The sequence below is a fragment of the Lissotriton helveticus genome, chromosome 11 (genome assembly GCF_964261635.1).
Source record: "Lissotriton helveticus chromosome 11, aLisHel1.1, whole genome shotgun sequence".
NCBI lineage: Eukaryota > Metazoa > Chordata > Amphibia > Caudata > Salamandridae > Lissotriton > Lissotriton helveticus.
Genome location: NC_136072.1, coordinates 367,962,600 through 367,983,571, shown reverse-complemented (window position 1 = coordinate 367,983,571; position 20,972 = coordinate 367,962,600). Strand labels below are relative to the sequence as shown.

Below are 20,972 nucleotides of genomic sequence, written 5' to 3'. Positions count from 1 at the left end.
GCGACATTAAGTCAGCATTTCGTCTACTCCCAGTTCATCCTAGGGACTTTTCTTTGTTGGGTATTCAATTTGAAAATCAATTATATGTTAACACAGTGTTACTGATGGGGTGTGCCATCTCTTGCAGTTTGTTTGAGTCATTGTGAGGAGGGACTCACCGAGGTAGCCCCATGGGCAGGCTCTTCCCGTTGTCCGCCGCAGGATCGAGGGTGTCGGGTCGACCTCAGGAGTCCCGATCCTAATTTTGAACCTCCATGCCGTCTTTCCGTGTCTCTGCAGAGAGCCGGCAGTCAAGACCGAAAGGGGTTAGGATCAACCCAGGAAGCAGCTTTGACCCACCAATGAAAGGCGGGGATCGTGAAGAGGAGGGTGGGCAGTTCTGGAGAGCGGAGTCAGATGAGAGGACGCCAGAAGGAGAAGCGGATAACTCTCAGCATGACCGGAACGGCGTGAAGGAACCCCGGAAAGAAGACGGCGCGGAAGAGGAGCCGGATGAGCCGTGGTGTGAGGACTGGTGGAGTCCCCCGGAGGATGCTGGAGAGCGGCCGTGACTCTGGAGAGTTACGACAGGGCCGGTGAGTGGGGTGTTACGGGAGTCGGAGGGTGGAATTCGGGAAGAGAGGGAAGGTGGTAACAGGAGGGGCACGGGAAGGTGAAAGCTCATAGCACAGAAAGCCTGCTTTATAGTTCTTGGCCGTAATTCATATCCTGACTTTGATGCACCTTATTCATACCTACTTTGTACCTAAAACCTGCCTGAACAACCGTCTAGCGTTCCTGTTCTTACCCTAACGTCTGGTATATGGTTTCTGGTTGGGTTTTGAATAGTCGGTTACTCATCCAAATAAGATGTGTTGATCGATGTCCTTTAGTTTCCGACATCCTATGTTCTTTAACACTATCCCCCTTTTAATTCACTTGACCCGAGAAAGACCCAGAAACGAACACTGTGTGGTGTGGTGACGGTTTATAATCCTAAGTCACGTAGGAACTAGTGTTCTGACGTCCCCTTTCTTTTTACCTCTTTTATGAGCCTCCGGGTAAACCCTGTGGACTCCGATGAGGAAGAGCCTGGAACAACAGCCCTAACAACCCTGCTTCAAGAGGAAGAAACGCCGGAAGAAGAATACAGTGACTCACGGACCTTTGTTTCCCCTGAACTTAAACCAATTATTAATAAACAACCTGTTCGCACCTATCTTCAGCCTCCACGCCTGTTTATCTGACCTGCGCTCCCACAAGTGGTTTCAGAAGTGGGATTGAAAGGCGAAATGGAGGCCGCACTTGCCGAAATGGCAGAAAATCAAGAACACCTGGGGAAGGTGATGGAGCGTTTCCTGACCGTGGTCGAGTCAGACCGGGGAAAAATACAGCAAGTCCTAGTAGGACAAGGCCAAACCCATGAGGCAGCAATGGGTAAACTGACAGAGGCCTTAGGACAGCAGAGAGGTCCTACCACCCTACCCTCAGTGGTGTTACAAAGATATGTAAGCGGAGAAGATCCAGATTTCTTCTTCAACAATTTAGAGAGAATGGCGACTGCAGCGTCATGGCCTATGGAGAAATTGGGACAGTACTTAGGACCCCTATTATCGGGCGATCTACAAGCTGCCTATCAAGCGGCAACAGTGCAAGGAGGTATCACCTATGCAGATATAAAGAAATGCATCATGGAACTGCTAGGGATTGATGATGACTCCTATAGACAGACATTTCGCCAAATGAAAGAAGGACCTCAAGAGACGCCCGAGCTTTGTACTTTAGAGTAAAGAACATGGCAGATCGCTGGTTGAAACCGGCTACCACTGACAAGGATGGCATCATGGCCAAAATATATTTGGAACAATACTTGTCCTCTCTTCATCCCCCTATACAGAAATGGGTACGCCAACAAGCTAATCTCACTCTTGAGACGGCAGTAGAAATCGCCAGTGCCTATAGTAGGGCCCAGGACCTGCAGAAAGGACGAGATGATTTCTCAGGAAAACCAGGTGGGCCAGTACTGCATCGTCCACCTCGTCCACCTACAAATAAGAAACGAGAACCTTTGACCATTGTGCCCGGAACTCCAATGTTTAGAGCTCCAATGGGACCCCAGTGCTATCAATGTGGAGGTATGGGACATATTGCTCGATTTTGCCCACAGAAAGAGAAAGAGGAACCCATGGAGATCGGAGTGGTTGGTAATTATTATTATTCCTCATCAGACAGAAAACAACCACCGTATCATTGCACAGTTTCTGTAAACGGTCAACAAGTAACCGCCCTAGCAGATACCGGATGCCTGCATAGTGTGGTACGACCCCAAGACTTGGGTCCTCACATTGGTCCTATTGATGGAGCGGTCGCTATACGATGTGTACACGGAGACACAAAACCGTACCCGACAGCACAAGTAAGAATACAACATCCTAGAGATGAGGGAACCACTTTGACCGTTGGGTTAATACCTCAACTGCCCGAACAAGCTATCTAGGGAAACGACTACCCAAAGTTGGGACAGCTGCTACATGAGAAACCACCTCAGGAGGATGACTGGTGGTCTTCTGCCCCATTTGCACAAGAGGAAGGAAAAGAGTGGCCAGTGGCCAAAATACGGAAAAGTAAACGACAAAGAAGAGCGGAGAAAAATAACAACCCTGTTGTATTACCAGTGATTCCAGACGAAAACCCCAGGGAAACGGGTAGAAGCTTTCATGCAGCCCAACAAGAAGAATCCTCATCATGTAGGTCCTTATTTCTTTAAGAAGAATGGCTTGTTATATAGAAAAGGAAGTCCGACACAAAAGGCCCAACTGTTGATTCCTGGTCCTTTTAGGGAGAAGGTGTTATATCTTGCTCATAGCCACTTGCTTGGGGGACATTTTGGAGCCGATAAGACAGAAACACAAATCTTAGAGCTCTTCGATTGGCCAGGGATCTACCAACAAGTGAAACGATACTGTCGGGAGTGTCCCATATGACAGCGTAATAGTAGATTCCACGCACCCAGAGCTCCCCTACAACCACTCCCTATTATAGGTGAACCTTTCAGCAGAATAGGTATGGATATAATAGGACCCTTGTTACCCTCGCGTAGTGGATGTAGATATGTTCTTGTTATCGTGGATTATGCCACTCAGTTTCCAGAAGCCCTACCACTACGTAGACCGTACACAACCAATATTGCCAAAGCCATGATTACTGTTTTTTCAAGAGTAGGATTCCCAAAAGAGGTCATAACCGACCAGGGGACACCTTTTGTGTCCCGGTTAATGAAACAGGTGTGTTCCCAGTTAGGAATTAAACAGATACGCACATCGGCTTATCATCCTCAGATGGATGGATTAGTCGAAATATTTAACGCTACCATAAAGATCACCTTAAAGAAACTCCTGGCTTTAGAATCCAGGAAATGGGAAGACATGCTACCTTTGGCCCTGTTAGCTATCAGGTGCAAAGAGCAGAAAAGTACAGCATACTCCCCTTTTGAATTATTGTATGGTCATAAACCACGTACCTTGTTAGAAATGGCTCAAGAAAGGTGGGAAACGGAGCCCCATAATACCAAACCTATCACAGAGTATGTGTCCAACCTACGAACCCATTTGGGACAGATAAGGGCGATTGTTAGAAACAACCTAGAGGAAGCCCAAATAGCCCAGAAGAAACAATACGATAAAGGGAATAAAGAAAGAACATTCCAAATAGGAGACCCAGTGTTGCTGATGATGGTCTCCTCTGACCATACGTCGCCAGACCTCACGACGGACCTACGACGCCGCCACCCTCAACGCACTCAACGCCGACCGAACCCCCGCCTGCTACCGAGCCACCCCGAAACACACCCATGGACCTTTCACCTGCCAAGCCTGCAAATTCACCTGCCTCCGGACCTGCACCGCACCCGACAAGCCGAGCACCAGCAACAACCACCTCAAGTGCATCCTGCTCAACACCCGCTCCATCCACCGGCCCGCCGTCGAACTCTGGAACCTGCTCGACCCAACATCACCGGACGTCGCCTTCCTTACAGAAACCTTGATGAACGCCTCCTCAGCGCCTGACATCGCCATAGCCATCCCGAACAGATACAAGATCACCCGGAAGGACTGCGTAAACCAGAATGGAGGAGGCATCGCCATCGTACACAAGAACACCATCCACATCACGACCAACCCCGACGACACCTTCACCGCCGCCGAACAACTCCACTTCCAGATACACACCGATCCCAAGACCACCCTCAGAGGCACCCTCATCTACAGACCCCCGGGACCACGCACACAATTCAGCGAAGACATTGCAGACTTCATCAGCCCGTACGCCCTCCCCTCCGCTGACTACATCCTCCTAGGGGACCTCAACTTCCACCTGGAGAACAACAAGGACAGCAACACCACCACCTGCTGGACAACCTCGCCAACCTCAGACTCAAGCAACTGGTGAACACCCCCACCCACTACGCCGGCCACACGCTTGACCCCGTCTTCTCCTCCAGCAAGCACATCTCCTTCAGCCATTCCACCGGACTCCACTGGACTGACCACAGCTGCATCCACTTCAGCTTCAGAAGAACAACGATCCACCACCACCCGCAACAGATTCCTCGCAGGAGCTGGAGCAAGATCATCACCGAGCAGCTCACCACCTCCCTCCGCCAGAACCCTCCCGCCAGCACAACAGACCCCAACGAAGCAGCCAGCAACCTCACACAGTGGCTCACCAACTGCGCAAATGACCTCGCACCACTGAAGAACCCTCCCAGCAGACCCGGCAGCAAGAAAGCCTCCTGGTTCACCGACGAACTCAAGAACTCCAAGAAGAACTGCCGCACCCTCGAGAAAGCCTGGCGTCATGACCAGACCACAGACAACAATACTGCCCTCAAGCACGCCACCCGCAAACACCACCAGCTGATCCGCACCACCAAGAAGACAGCATTCACAGAACGACTGGACAACAACGCCCACAACAGCAAGGAACTCTTCAGCATCGTCAAAGAGCTCTCCAACCCCAGCTCCGGTAACAACGACATCACCCCCTCGCAAGACCTCTGCGACTCACTCGCCTCGTTCTTCCACCGCAAGATCGCCGATATACACAACAGCTTCGGCGCACCTACCACGCACCCAACCACCGAACCAACGCCCCCCATCACCACCCTCTGCGCCTGGACCCCGATCAGCACCGAAGACACCACCCTCACGATTAACACCATCCACTCCGGATCACCAACCGACCCCTGCCCCCACCACGTCTTCAACAAGGCCGACTCCATCATCGCACCCCAACTCCTTGACATCATCAACACCTCCTTCAACACCGCCACCTTCCCGGAGATCTGGAAGCACGCCGAGCTCAGCGCCCTCCTGAAGAAACCAACAGCAGACCCCACCGACCTCAAGAACTACCGCCCCATCTCGCTCCTCCCTTTTCCTGCCAAAGTCATCGAGAAGACCGTCAACAGACAGCTTGCCGCCTTCCTCGAGACGAACGGATCCCTCGACCCCTCGCAGTCTGGTTTCTGAGCCAACCACAGCACCGAGACTGCCCTCATCGCAGCCACTGACGACATCAGATCCCTGCTCGACAACGGGGAAACAGCGGCCCTCATCCTCCTGGACCTCTCTGCAGCGTTCGACACTGTCTGCCACCGCACCCTAGTGCAGCGCCTCAGCAACATCGGAGTCCAAGAGAAGGCACTGGAGTCGATCATCTTGTTCCTCGCCGGAAGAACCCAGAGAGTCCGCCTCCCCCCGTTCAGATCCGAGGCCACTGAAGTCATCTGCGGCGTACCACAAGGATCATCACTCAGCCCAACCCTCTTCAACGTCTACATAAGCCCTCTCGCAGCCATCGCAAAAAACACAACCTCAAATCAACATCATCTCCTACGCCGACGACACCCAGCTGATCCTCTCCCTCACCAACGACCCCGCCACCGCCAGAACCAGCCTGCATGAAGGGATGAAAGACGTCGCCGAGTGGATGAAGAACAGCCGCCTGAAACTGAACTCAGACAAGACGGAAGTCCTCATCCTGGGATCATCGCCCTCCGCCTGGGACGACTCCTGGTGGCCCCCTGCCCTGGGCAGCGCACCCAAACCAACGGACCACGCACGTAACCTGAGCGTCATCCTGGACTCCTCCCTCACGATGACCAAGCAAGTGAACGCAATCTCATCATCCTGCTTCAACACCCTGCGCATGCTCCGTAAGATCTTCCGATGGATCCCCACCGAGACCAGGAAGACGGTCACCCAGGCCCTCGTCACCAGCCGTCTGGACTATGGAAACACCCTCTACGCTGGAACCACAGCCAAACTCCAGAAAAGACTCCAGCGCATCCAGAACTCCTCAGCTCAACTCATCCTGGACATCCCGCGCCGCAGCCACATCTCCGCCCACCTGAAAGACCTGCACTGGCTCCCCGTCAACAAGAGGATCACGTTCAGACTCCTCACCCACGCACACAAGGCTCTCCACGACTTGGGCCCGAAGTACCTCAACAGCCGCCTCACTTTCTTCACACCCACCCGCCAGCTCCGATCCGCCAGCCTCGCTCTCGCCTCTGTCCCAAGAATTCAGAAATCTACCGTCGGAGGAAGATCCTTCTCCTACCTGGCAGCCAAGACATGGAACTCCCTCCCCACTCACCTACGGCTGACCCAGGATCACCTCTCCTTCAGGAAATTACTCAAGGTCTGGCTGTTCGAGCAGTAGCGACCCCCCCCCCCCCCAGCGCCTTGAGACCCTTACGGGTGAGTAGCGCGCTATACAAATTTTTATGATTGATTGATAAGTTGTTAGGACAGTGGCAGAGCCCATACATTATAATAGACAAAGTCACTCCAGTGACATACCCCATTGAATTGGACCCTATCAGACATGTATCCCAGGTATATCATGTTAATCTTTTAAAGAAATGGGAGGGTCCTGTCCGGACCACCGTGAACATGGCAGGGGTAACGGCTATCTGATTTGACCAATGTATAGATACGGATTTGCCTGGGTCCCTACGAGAGAATCTATCACAGGTTTTACAACCTTTACAGGGAACGTTTTCCACTTCTCCAGGCAGGACCTCCTTTATTGAACACTCAATAAGAACAACCCCAGGGAAACGAGTGCGTCAAAGACCATATCTCATTCCCAAAGCTCGTAGACAAACCATACGTGAAGAGATACAGAAAATGTTACAAATGGATATCACTGAACCTTCTATGAGTGAATGGAACTCCCCGATCGTTCTAGTACCCAAACCCGATGGATCGGTACGTTTTTGTATCGACTTCAGAGAAGTAAATAAAATATCAGAGTTTGATACATATCCCCTTCCCAGGGTTGATGAGATGGTGGAAAGAATTGGGCGAGCTAAATACATCAGTACGCTTGATCTTTGTAAGGGGTATTGGCAAATTCCCATTTGCAAAGAAGACCGAGAAAAAACAGCGTTCTCTACACCCGATGGGTTATACCAGTTTAAGGTCCTACCCTTTGGGTTACATGGAGCCCCGGCTACTTTTCAAAGAGCAATGAATTGTGGAAAAAAAAGGGTGGCACTACCAACCAGAATATAAGATCCTTAAGTATTGCCCGGCGGTGTCGCCTCTTGAACCCACAAAGAAGTTAAACTATTGAAGAGGCAGGCGCTGGAGACTGGAAGGCAGGAAACAAGGTTTTTTTATTCTCTCCGGAGGAGAACACAACAAAACGGGCAGAAGGTATCGTTCTGAGGTGCTCTAACTGCATCCCTGAGGCCTGGCCTCTTATACACAAGTTTATCTCTTTATTGCATGTAACACATTCTCGTCGATACTTTGATGTACGGAAAGACATCCTCAGAATCCCCCCTTCCCAGCCCGTTCCCACGCAAAGTTACAGTGGAAGTCCCCGCCCCGTTCACAACAGGTGATGATCATCGCGCAGCTGGAGATTCCGCCGATTCACGGAGTGTGTGGGGTTCGACCGGATCTCGTAGGGCGGGGGGCTTTGATCAACCCGGGGATCCCTTGCTGGGGGGAAACTTTCTATTGTACGGGGAGGGGCAAGGAACAGTATCGGCAGAGCTGGGTGTCGGCCTGGGAACGAGGAAGACGAACGGGCACACGGGGAAAAGGGGGTTTGCATCAAAGGGCCGGGGATCATAAATGGGAAGAAGGGAGGTGTCGCGCTGGGAACAGGACGAGGGCCTGGGGCAGAGCAGCGCTGAAGAGGGGTTTTATGATTCGCGGCAGGTGCAGGCAGGGGGGCTGTCAGTATGCGGGGGATGCCGGCGAAGCTAGGAGGGGGAGAGAGGCGCGCTGGCTCTCGGCGGGAGCAGGGAAGCCATGGTGTTCAAAATGGCGGCTGTTTTACGCGCACAAAAAGGTTAAGGAGAGCAAGAGGGCGCCGATAATGTTGACGGTCTCAGTCCAGCTTTCAACAGTCCCCCCTTTTCAACATATCTAGCCACCTTGCTTTACTCAATGTCAATTTTCATCAAATTTCTAACTTCGGTATCATACAATGCTCTCATATGTTCGCTTCCAATGTCCACAGTTTTGGGAAAAATGCAACTCGCACATAGAGAACACATAGGTGGCAGACATTGAATTCCTAAGCATAGGCCACATATTACAACTACGGGAATCATGATAATGGTGAGCAGTCTCCAGCCCCAGCTTTTGACGGTGTCCCAGAACCAACCACCAAGCGACCATTCTTCTTGCTCTTGGTGAACTTCCGAAGAGAGTCTGTGAAGATGTTCGATGGCTTTGTACACTGAGGGTGAGTTGTCCGGTATGTATGTGCAACAGCTGGACCCAATAATGCGGCATGCTCCTCCACGGTCCGCCAGAACCACATCTAGAACGAGGCGGTTCTGAAGAGCCACCAAACGGACCGCTTGGAGCTCGGCAGTGTTGTTGGCAAAGATGCCCGCTGTGATGTTCATGGTCGTCTCGACTGCCTGAGTCAAATGTCGGATGGCACGGCTGTTTGCCATCGGGCCCCAGAGGGGGACGAGTCCTTTCATAGCATCGAGGAACTGCGCCCCTGTCGAGTCGGCTTGTTCAATGTCTTTGGCTCGTTTTTGCCTGTGGTGGTTCGCTGGGGCTACATAAGTCGGAGGAAGGACGAAGGAGATGTAGCAAGTACCCCCCCAGCCTTTGGGGAGCCAGGTGTAGGCCTTCGTGCCGCAGATGAAATACATGTTTGGGGATGACACAAAGGAAGGTGGATCCGTGGAATCCAAAGTTCTGGTAAAGCGGCAAGCGCTGCGACCCACCAGCTGTGTCCCAAGTCCTTCTACACACATGTGGCCTGTGACGTTGATGACCGACAGGGCCACAGTCAGAGTGGCAGCCGTTCGTTTCCGCAGATAGGAGAAGGTGGGTCTGGTTGGATTGTTGAACACCTGCATTTCGATTCGTTCTTTAGCCGGGATGTCCATTTGGATCGAGTCGCTGGGGGTCAGCGGGCAGAAGTGTGTCTTTGTCTTGTTTCGCCCGGCCCCGTGAGAAGAATGTGCTGCAGTTCTGCTGGAGGTGGCATTGCCCGTATAGCTCTCTTGCAGGAGGATCAGCCAAGCGAGGCAGGAGCCGTGGACAGAGAAGGGTGAAGGGATGAATGGTATTGAATGTCCAGTGGCATGGGGTAGCAACCCACAGATCCAGCAGTTGGTGGTATTGGTGGCAAGATTGTGCTGGTGAAGTAGCTGCACGAAAGAGTTGTTCCAAAACTCCTTTCGCCTCTCTCTTAGTTGAGGAGAGAGCGGGATTAGATAATGTTCCTTCATGGTGGTAGGCTGAGCAGTGGTTAGGAATGTTTCGTGAGCAGGTGCATGTTCTTCCAAAATCCAGAGCGTGGTCATGAGGAGAAAACAGAAGAGGATTGTGATGAAGAGTACAATTGTCTTTGAGCTATGGAGTCTGTCTGTTCTCGGATTTCTGTAGTGGGTATTTCCTGCTGTCCCCGTCGGCTTCTTGTTTGGCGCTTCCATCATCTTCTTATCTGGCGCTTCCATCATCTTCGTTTTCAAGGTGCTCGGTAGTGGGCAGGACCACAGACTTAGTTTTAGCTTCTCTCCAGGTAACCCTTGGTAGTTTGGGTCACCGTTCTGAGATCCTTTAACCTAGTCCGTGGCCTACTTAGCCGAAGCTCCCTCCTTTCGACGCAGGAAATACCCTTCTTGAGATGGCACAGTGGGGTCAGGATGTTTTGAAAGTTCAAGTGTCTCAGTATCAGGATATCAGTTCAACGATGGTCGGTCCTGGTTCAGGAGCTCTTCCTGGGTGTTGACGGTGTCTGTCGTGGCCAGGGCTGGAGAGACCTTTTTGCAGTGATGAGCGTGCAGCCAGTGTTTCTTCCCCTCCACTCGAAGTGCGGTCCGAGTGGTGATCAGCACTTGCCAGGGGCCCGTCCACCGGGGTTCCAAACTCTTTGATCGCTGAAAATTTCGGATCAGCACGAAGTCCCCCGGCTGGATGGCGTGACCCGGACCCCTGGAAGCATCGGGGATGGCCTGCTGCACCTGCTGATGAAGGACAGACAAAGTTTCAGTCAATTTGTACAGATAATCAGACATTAGGACGTCCGGAACGTCATGAATGGAAGTTGGTTTCGGGGCAGACCAGACGCTCATGGGTCGACCGAAGACAACTTCATAAGGGGTTAAGTGATGTCGGGTGGGGGTAGAGCGCATCGATAGCAATGCCAATGGGAGGGCGTCTGGCCATTTCAGGCCCGTGGTAGCCACTATTTTGGCCAGTTTAAGCTTTAGCGTGGCATTGTGTCGTTCGACAAGCCCAGCAGATTGAGGGTGGAAGACTGCGTGGAATTTCTGTTTAATACCCAGCCCATTTAGGATGAGCTGGATAACTTTGGCTACAAAGTGGGGGCCATTATCACTCCATAAAACACGACAGAGGCCATAACGGGGGAAAAACTCCTTTAACAGAACCTTTGCAGTGGCCATAGCGGTGTTGTCACGGGTTGGATATGCTTCCACCCACTTGCTAAATGCGCACACCACGACGAGTACATATTTCAGGCCTTGGCATCTGTCTAGCTGGATGTAGTCCATCTGCAGGACTTCAAATGGGTGGTTTGGGACCCCAAATCCCCCCCGGGGTACTACAGTTCCTTTCCCGGGGTTGTGTTGCAGGCATATTAAGCATTGTTGGACCAGGCGTTTGGCGGAATCTGGGATCTTGTCATTGTGCCAAACCCTGGAGACAAGTTCGATCATGGGGGCTGATCCTATGTGGGCAGGGGAGTGTGCCATGGTCAATATGGGAATCAAGTACGAATCAGGTAGCAACCATCTGTTCGTGTCTTTTGTCCGCCAGCAGCCTTCATCGTCTTTCAATCCCACCCGTGTCCATTCGGTCAATTCGTGTTGTGTGCTAGCCGTTTGTATGTCTCTAATTGTGTCCTTGGCGTCAGTCCAGTTTTCTGCTTGTGACCTGGTCACGTACATACGTGTTGTCGTTCTGTTTTCAGCTGTCGTTCGGGCGGTGATGTCGGCTAGTGCATTTCCCTGTCCAATAATGTCTGTCACTTTCTTGTGTGCCTGGCATTTGATAACGGCAAGTTTGTTGGGGAGGAGGACAGCTTCGATTAAGGCGGAGACTAGATCCCCGTGCAAAATGGGTGTGCCGTGTGAGGTCAAGAATCCTCTCTCCCTCCAGAGGAGCCCAAAATGGTGAACCACCCCGAAGGCATACTGGCTGTCGGTGTAAATGTTCGCTGTGGTTCCTGTTGCCAGGATGCAGGCTCGTGTCAAAGCAATCAGTTCCGCTGCCTGGGCAGATCGCTGGGCGATGCGGGCTGTTTCTACTACAGTTCGAGCCGTGGTGACTGCATAGGCAGCGGAAGTGGTACCATCGGGGAGTTTGATGCAAGAACCGTCCACCCACAGCTCCCCGTCGGGGTCAGGGAAAGCCGTGTCTCTGAGATCGACCCTACTCCTGGTCTGTTCGTCCGTGAGAGTCACGCAGTCATGTACGGGGTGCACATTGGGATCGTTCTCTGGCAAGGGTAACAGAGTTGCTGGGTTCAGTGTGGTGCATCTTTTCAGGGTGATATGGGGGGCAAGCAAGGTCAGTTCGTATCCAGTCAGTCGTGCACTCGTCAGATGTTGCGTCTTGGTTTGGTTCAGGAGGGTGTCGACTGCATGGGGTACCAGTACCGTGAGGGAATTCGAGAGTACAATCCCCTCACTCTGTCGGATAGAGATTGCAGCAGCAGCTACAGCTCGAAGGCAGGCAGGCAAGGCTCTGGCGACAGGGTCAAGAGTGGCAGAGAAGTAAGCGCACGGTCGTTGCTTAGGACCGATGGCCTGGGTCAGGACAGATAAAGCGCACCCCTCCCTTTCGTGAGTGTAAAGGGAGAAGGGCTTTTTGTAATCAGGGGTACCTAGGACAGGGGCTGAGCAAAGGGCATCTCGCAGTTCTGTGAAGGAAGTTTGACACTCAGGGGTCCAAGGGAGTGGGAAAGGGACGTCTTTGTTTAGCAGAGAAAGCAGTGGTTTTACAACGAGGCTGAAGTTTGGTAACCATTGTCGGCAGAAGGAGGTGAGGCCTAATAGGGAGCGAACCTGCTTCTGGGTCTTAGGGACAGGGGTATCTAGAATGGTTTGGATTCGATCAGGGGTGAGTTTTCTTCCATCTTTGGACAAAAGGTGGCCTAGGTAAGTGACCTGGGGTAGGCAGTATTGCAACTTCTTCTTGGAGACCTTGTGGCCATTTTCCGCAAGGAAGTGCAAGAGTTGAATGGTGGCGGTAACCGCTAGAGGGGTGGTGTCGGCTGCCAAAAGGATGTCATCGACATATTGTACCAACACCACTCCGTCGGGTAACTGGATTTGGTCTAGTTGTCTTTTGAGGGCCTGGCTGTAAATGCTAGGGCTTTCCGTGTAGCCTTGAGGCGCTCGGCAAAACCTATATGAGCGGGCTTTTAGGGTAAAGCCGAAGAGATATCGGCTGTCTGGGTGGATGGGGATGGAGAAGAATGCGTTCTTGAGGTCGATGACGGAGAAGGTGGTGGCAGTGGATGGAATCAAAGTCAGGATGGTGGTGATGTCTGAGACCACAGGGTACTGGGGTACCACCACTTTGTTGATCTCTCGGAGGTCGATGATAAAACGGTATGCTTTCTCATCTCCCTCTCCCTGCTTCTTGATAATGGGCAAGATAGGGCTGTTGCAAACTTCCTCTACCACTCCTGCGTCTATCAGTGACTGGATAATCATTACCAATGCCTTCTCGCCCTCTGGCGATATCCGATATTGTGGGAGTTTTGGGAGTGTTGCGTCTGGTCGGACAGTAATGTGCACTGGGTCAATTAACATACGCCCTACGTCCGAATCCGCTGTGGCCCACAGATATGGAGGTAGAGTGTCAAGCAGGGACGCGTCAACGTCGGTGATGGAAAACATGTGTCGGGGAGAGCAATGTCTAAGCAGAACGGGGTTGTCGTAAAGAAACACTCGAACTCCATCTTGAGAACACCTGATCGTCGCTCGGAAGTGTTTCAGTAAGTCAAGTCCCATAATGGCGTCAGGGCTATTGGAGGAAAGCAAGAACGTGGTGTCGGTGGTGTTGTTTTCTACGTCAAAGAGAATCGGGGCAGACAAAGGGTTGGTGGAGGGCGTTCCATCGAAACCTGTCGATGTTATGAGTGAGCCAGACAAGGGTGCCCTTGGAATCAGTCGTTTAGATAACGCACTACGTGTTGCGCCAGTGTCTACCAGAAATGGAGACTTGGTACCCAGGACCTTAGCAGTGACATAAGGGCCCTGCTGGTCAACATAGAGCTCGACTGGATCCCTCCCTCGCCCTTGGCTGTCCTATGCGAAGGTGTGAGTGTCGTCATAGTCAGATTGTTGATATTGGTTCTGCCTGGGTCGATCGAACGTATTTGGTCTGCTTGATCTGTCATTAGTCGCGTCATTTGGGGGCCCTCGTTGTTGTCCCTTAGGTCTCGGTCCGTTTGCTACATCCCTGGGGTCTTTGTTTCTGATCATTTCCAGAAGAACTGGGCACTGGGATTTCCAATGGCCAGTCCCTTTGCAGAAAGCGCACTGGTCTTCTCTAAGGTCTGTGCGTCCACTGTAGGAAGTCAGAGTGCGGTCCTGGGGAAATGTAGTCTTAGGGACGTTTGTCTGGTAGTTTCCCCGGTATTGGTCTCGTCCTATAGTCACCCCTTGCAGTTTGGCAATCATCACCCTCTCTTTTAAGTCCTTCTTCTTTTTCTCTGTCGCCCTATCGTTTTCATTTTTCTGATGCTCATAATATTGGGCCATTTGGAGAATCGCTGTAGGTTTGGAGGCTGCCCAACTACTCTCGCTGGCCTGTAGTTTCTGGGAGATTTCCGATGATAGGCCCTTAACATAATTCTGGACAAACAGATGGTGTCCGGTTGCAGTGGTCATGTCCTGGCCGCTGTAATCGGAGAACACCGTTTCAAACCGGGAGAAGTATTCCGATACATCCTCCTGGGGTTTTTGGCGACAGGCTGTTACTATCGACCAGTCCACTTTCTTTTCTGGGATTAGGGTTTTTAATTTCTCTACGATTTTATCTGGGAGGTCTAGAATGGATTTCAACGGCTTTTGTCCTGGTCCCCGTTGTTTGTCCAGGTCATCGAGTTGTGACCAGGTATGTCCAAACAGCTCAAGGTGGTCGACTTTCCGGATTTGCTTCCACACATCAGCTGGTAGACATAACCCGAAGAACAAGTCGATGTCAGCCAGGGTCATAATCGTTGAGCCCAGGGCTGTACCCAATTCAGTATAGAAGGCAGTGGGGTTTTTACGTAGGTCGGGTAGAGATTTCCGGAATGTCAGTATCTCTTGCCGGTCCCATGGCTGGTAGACCCAGTTGTACACTACCCTTCCCTTCGCATCTTGGTTGTTTGCATCATCGTGAGTCCCTGTACCCCGAGGAGGAACCCAGTAAGGGGCAGCCTCTCGTATCGGCATCATGGTGTTAGATTGCTCGGTTGGTGGTTCGGTCACTACAGAGGCTGCGGATTTAGCTCCCGGCTTTCGTTCAGTGAGGTGGCGGAAAACCTCAAGCGTACGCGTAAGGAGGTCCGACACATCACACTCGCCCTCATCCCCGATATCGACCTTCCGGTACAGAGTCCTTAGGCTCTCGGGACCTTTGTCTCGATATCGGTCCTCGTATGCATTCAAGACATGATAACACAGTCGTACGGTAAAATGTCGTCTGTGACTCCCTGTATACGAGCTGAACACATCCGTGATGTACTCTTCATCCTCCTTCCTTTCTACCAGTGTCCTTGCTATTTTGTCGATCCCCGCTCGCTCATCTTTGTCTAGTCTGTTTGTTCTTGCAGGGCCAGCCCCTCGAGTCTCATGGTCGTCTATCGTTGTTGTGGATGCGGGTTTTAATACAAGGGGTTCGGCTGGCACAGAGGCCATTGGGGCCGACGCTGTGGCGGTACCTTCGTTTGTACCTGGGGGTGGCGCGTGCTGCGCCAAGGGTTGAGAAGGGGCATATGGAGGGGGCATGTAGATGATAGGAGGACCTAACAGCAGGTCCTCATTGGCTCGTTGTTTCGAGGGTAAATCAGGGTAGAGCATGGAGGGGGTTCTAACCGGACACTGGCTTGGCGTTTCCATTTCTAGTTTCTGTTTAGCTTTCTCTCTTTCCTTTATCTCTTTTTCTAGTTTCTGGGCAGCTAGGTGGGCTGCTTTTCGCAGCTCTTTTTCCAACCTACTCTCAGTTTTCTTTTTACGTTGTTCAGTTTCTTTTCGCCACATGCCGAAGCTGTCAAGCATAGTAGGCGTTGTCTTGTTTTTACCCAGGGCAGTTTCTAGCGTTTTTATTTTATCATCATCGAAGGATCCTATCAGTGGCCACTGACTTTCTTGACCCTTTTTTGTATATTTATGCCATAGTTTACTATAGGCTATAGCGGTCAATCCATGCTTCATGAACATGTCCTTATTAGGGGTGCCTTCCAGTGGGGCTGGATGGTCCATCTCTAATAGGCGGTCCGGGCTAAACAGGCTACTAATCAGTGGGGAGAAGACAGACATGACGGCTCGTAACGAGGGACTAAAAAGTCAGCACTGCCTATCTTATCACTAGGTGCAAAGACTGGACAGAATATTTCTATTCTACGTTGTTTGCAGGCAGTGAATACCTCATGGATCAAAATAACAAAAGACCAATAAATAACAATGGGGAGAATGAGTAGGTCCGCAAAGATCTGCGTTACCTACCCTTTTCACTGTCTGCAAAAAGGGTGGTCTCTTCCCTGTTTGCAGACAGGGAATCTCCAGGAAACAATAGTTTTGCGAACAACAGTTCAGTTTCAAGTGATTATTGAGTGGGGGAGAAAAAATAAGCACGGCTGCTACCCTACCTATCCTCCACTGCTTGCAAAGAGAGAGCCCGTTGTTTCTCCGTTTGCAGACAGTGAATCTCCAAATAAATAAAAAAGAGCAATACTAGTATTTTTAAACAAACAAGCAATCAAGCAATTATTTCGCAACTTGTCATGATTACACGACCTTACCCGGACCGCATGGACAGTTTCTTGTCTTCCGAATCCAGCGCCCGATCGTCCTCTCTTCTCCGTTATCCTCGCGGCACTCCTGATGGTTCCCAGTCAGGACCGTAGATCACTCGAGAGAGGTCTGTTCGGAACCAGTGAAGTTCGGATGATCGGCTGTCAGACGAGGGTCTATCGGACAGACGCGTTCCCGATCGTTGCAGTCGTTCACTTTGTCGTCAGGACCTCTCCCACTGGATCCATGGGTCGCTGATGGGCCCCACGCTTGGGACGCCAATTGTGGAAAAAAAAGGGTGGCACTACCAACCAGAATATAAGATCCTTAAGTATTGCCCGGCGGTGTCGCCTCTTGAACCCACAAAGAAGTTAAACTATTGAAGAGGCAGGCGCTGGAGACTGGAAGGCAGGAAACAAGGTTTTTTTATTCTCTCCGGAGGAGAACACAACAAAACGGGCAGAAGGTATCGTTCTGAGGTGCTCTAACTGCATCCCTGAGGCCTGGCCTCTTATACACAAGTTTATCTCTTTATTGCATGTAACACATTCTCGTCGATACTTTGATGTACGGAAAGACATCCTCAGAATCCCCCCTTCCCAGCCCGTTCCCACGCAAAGTTACAGTGGAAGTCCCCGCCCCGTTCACAACAGGTGATGATCATCGCGCAGCTGGAGATTCCGCCGATTCACGGAGTGTGTGGGGTTCGATCGGATCTCGTAGGGCGGGGGGCTTTGATCAACCCGGGGATCCCTTGCTGGGGGGAAACTTTCTATTGTACGGGGAGGGGCAAGGAACAGTATCGGCAGAGCTGGGTGTCGGCCTGGGAACGAGGAAGACGAACGGGCACACGGGGAAAAGGGGGTTTGCATCAAAGGGCCGGGGATCATAAATGGGAAGAAGGGAGGTGTCGCGCTGGGAACAGGACGAGGGCCTGGGGCAGAGCAGCGCTGAAGAGGGGTTTTATGATTCGCGGCAGGTGCAGGCAGGGGGGCTGTCAGTATGCGGGGGATGCCGGCGAAGCTAGGAGGGGGAGAGAGGCGCGCTGGCTCTCGGCGGGAGCAGGGAAGCCATGGTGTTCAAAATGGCGGCTGTTTTACGCGCACAAAAAGGTTAAGGAGAGCAAGAGGGCGCCGATAATGTTGACGGTCTCAGTCCAGCTTTCAACAGAATGTAATCTTACGACCACACGAGCAGTATGCTGGCGCCTACATTGATGATTTCATCATCTATAGCGAAACTTGTGAACAGCACTTAGGCCATCTCTCCAATGTGATACAGGCTCTAGGGAATTATGCTTTACGGATAAATCCTGCCAAAAGCCATCTAGCAGCCCAAACCCTCAGGTATTTGGGTTACTTGTTAGGAGAAGGAGTGATTAGGCCACAGGCCTCCAAACTAACAGCGATAACACAAATCCCTTTGCCTCAGTCCAAAAAAAGACTTAAGAGCGTTCCTGGGATTACTTGGGCATTACCGAAGGTTTATCCCTCAGTTTTCACAGAAGGCGGCCCCTCTAACCAACCTATTGCAGAAAAACTGTAAGATCGAAGAGATTCTCAAACATCCACCCTTAGAGGTAGTACAAGCTTTTGAGTCCCTTAAAAAGGCTCTAACGTCTGATTCAGTGTTAACCAGTCCAGACTATTCCCTACCCTTTATCCTACAAACAGACGCTTCGGACCTGGGTATCGGGGCAGTCCTTTCACAGGAAACGCCACAAGGAGAAAAACCTATCTTGTATATTAGCCGCAAGCTGTTTCCAAGAGAAAAAAATTATGCCACCATAGAGAAGGAAGCCTTGGCCATCAAGTGGGATATAGAATCCTTGAGGTACTATCTGGAGGGCAGGGATTTCACCCTGTATACTGATCATGCTCCATTGGAGTGGTTAGCCAGGAATAAGGGTCATAATGAGAGAGTACTCAGGTGGTTTCTTTCCTTACATCCCTATTGATTCCACACCAAGCACAGGAAGGGAAGCGACCAAGGCAACGTGGACTATATCTCTCGATTTCCTCAGGATCCGACCCCAAGTAGTAGGACAGCAAGGGAGAGGGGATGTGAGGAGGGACTCACCGAGGTAGCCCCATGGACAGGCTCTTCCCGTTGTCCGCCGAAGGATCCAGGGTGTCGGGTCGACCTCAGGAGTCCCGATCCTGATTTTGAACCTCCATGCCGTCTTTCCGTGTCTCTGCAGAGAGCCGGCAGTCAAGACCCGGAAGGGGTTAGGATCAACCCAGGAAGTAGCTTTGACCCACCAATGAAAGGCGGGTATCGTGAAGAGGAGGGTGGGCAGTTCTGGAGAGCGGAGTCAGATGAGAGGATGCCAGAAGGAGAAGCGGATAAATCTCAGCGTGACCAGACCGGTGTGAAGGAACCCCGGAAAGAAGACGGCGTGGAAGAGGAGCCGGACGAGCCGTGGTGTGAGGACTGGTGGAGTCCCCCGGAGGATGCTGGAGAGCGGCCGTGACTCTGGAGAATTTACGGCAGGGCCGGTGAGTGGGGTGTTATGGGAGTCGGAGGGTGGAATTCGGGAAGAGAGGGAGGGTGGTAATAGGAGGGGCACGTGAAGGTGAATGCTCATAGCACAGAAAGCCTGCTTTATAGTTTTTGGCCGTAATTCATATCCTGACTTTGATGCACCTTATTCGTACCTACTTTGTACCTAAAACCTGCCTGAACAACCGTCTAGCGTTCCTGTTCTTACCCTAACGTCTGGTATATAGTTTCTGGTTGGGTTCTGAATAGTCAGTCACTCATCCAAATAGGATGTGTTGATCGATGTCCGTTAGTTTCCGACATCCTATGTTCTTTAGCACTATCCCCCTTTTAATTCACTTGACCCGAGAAAGACCCAGAAACGAACACTGTGTGGTGTGGTGACGGTTTATAATCCTAAGTCACGTAGGAACTAGTGTTCTGACGGCCCCTTTCTTTTTGCCTCTTTTATGAGCCTCCTGGTAAACCCTGTGGACTCCGATGAGGAGGAGCCTGGAACAACAGCCCTAACAGCCCTGCTTCAAGAGGAAGAAACGCCGGAAGAAGAATACAGTGACTCACAGACCTTTGTTTCCCCTGAACTTAAACCAATTATTAATAAACAACCTGTTCGCACCTATCTTGAGCCTCCACGCCTGTTTATCCGACCAGCGCTCCCACAGTCATTTAATACCTTTTTGCAGTGGTGCTTTACTATACAGAACAGGCTAGGAATTGATTACCCGTTATCTGGAAGATTTTGTTTATAGGTGCGGGAGGCACACCGGATATGGCAGAAGAATTGAGTGTCACATTGGCTCCCAAAAAAAAGAAGGATCTTACTCGTTTTCATGGGAATGAATCCGATACAGTTAAAATTGAGGTGAGGTTGCCTGAATTGAAGGTTAAAGAGATTGTTGCCTCACTTGAAGAAGCTATGACATCACACAAGCTACAACTGAAGCAAATTCAACAGTTGTTATGTCTTCTCAACTTTTCATGTCGTGTTCTAAGAGGAGGTAGGGCTTTTTGTTGCCAACTAGGTTTTGCTACATCAGGAGCCAAGTTACCACATCACAGGAGCAGGATCTCTTCGGCGATGCCGGCGGCCTTCGGAGTTTGTTTAATGTTCTCGAGAGGCTTTAATGGCATCACCATGTGGTTCTTGCACTTAGATTTCATTTGGATGGTTCAGATATTCTCAGATGCTGCTGGCTTCAGCTTTTTTTGTTTTCTCTGGGAAGGTAGATGGTGTGCCGAGAAGGGGCCATTGAAGTGGGTTGAAGAGAAGAGGAGCATTGCCATTCTTGAGTTCTTTCCTTTGTTGGTGGCTTTGTCAGAGTGGTGAAAGATGTAGACAACAAAACAGTTGTGGATTTGGTAAATGGTCAGAAAGTTAAGGACAAGCATATTTTAAAGCTACTGCAAAGATGCATGCTAGGTTGTTTGATGTTGAATATTCTTTTTAGAGCGAAGTATGTGGCAGATGTGGACAATAATATTGCAGATGCATTGTTTCATTCACACTGGCAGAGATTCCGTGGTTTGGCACTCGGTGCAGATTTGCAGGCAACACCGGTGCCGTAGGAGGTATGGAAGCTAGCAGACTGAGAATTCTTGAACTGGTTGAAAAATGTCTGACAGTAAGTACTAGAACATCTTATAGGAGAGCTTGGGAAGAATTTTTGAGGATGGGGCATCTCATAAGAGTCAAGATGAGCAAGGTTGCTTACTGTGCATAAATGATGTCTTAGGCTTTTGCATGAGTAATATTGATATGAAAGTTTCAGTGACAACAATTGCTAGGAAGTTAGCTGGTTTGAGTTTTTATGGCAAGTTTTTCTGGGGCTCTAAACCTTCAGCTGGTGAGATGGGTAGGAGAATGTTGCAAGGCTGGGCAAATGAACACCAGAGAGTTTGTCTTATCAGTGATCCCATTCACATGAAATTGTTGTTACGAATGGTAAGGGGACTTTCTTCCATA

At 50.9% G+C, this 20,972-nt stretch overlaps 1 long non-coding RNA gene across 1 annotated transcript in view; it reads left to right on the top strand.

Annotated features, from left to right (window-relative positions):
* Positions 1-259: 259 nt before the first annotated feature.
* The window catches only part of LOC144792441 (uncharacterized), a 62,178-nt gene continuing 41,465 nt past the window's right edge, over positions 260-20,972 (top strand). The window contains exon 1 of the long non-coding RNA XR_013602558.1: positions 260-575. This is a non-coding gene — a long non-coding RNA (uncharacterized LOC144792441). The remainder of the gene's footprint in view (positions 576-20,972) is intronic.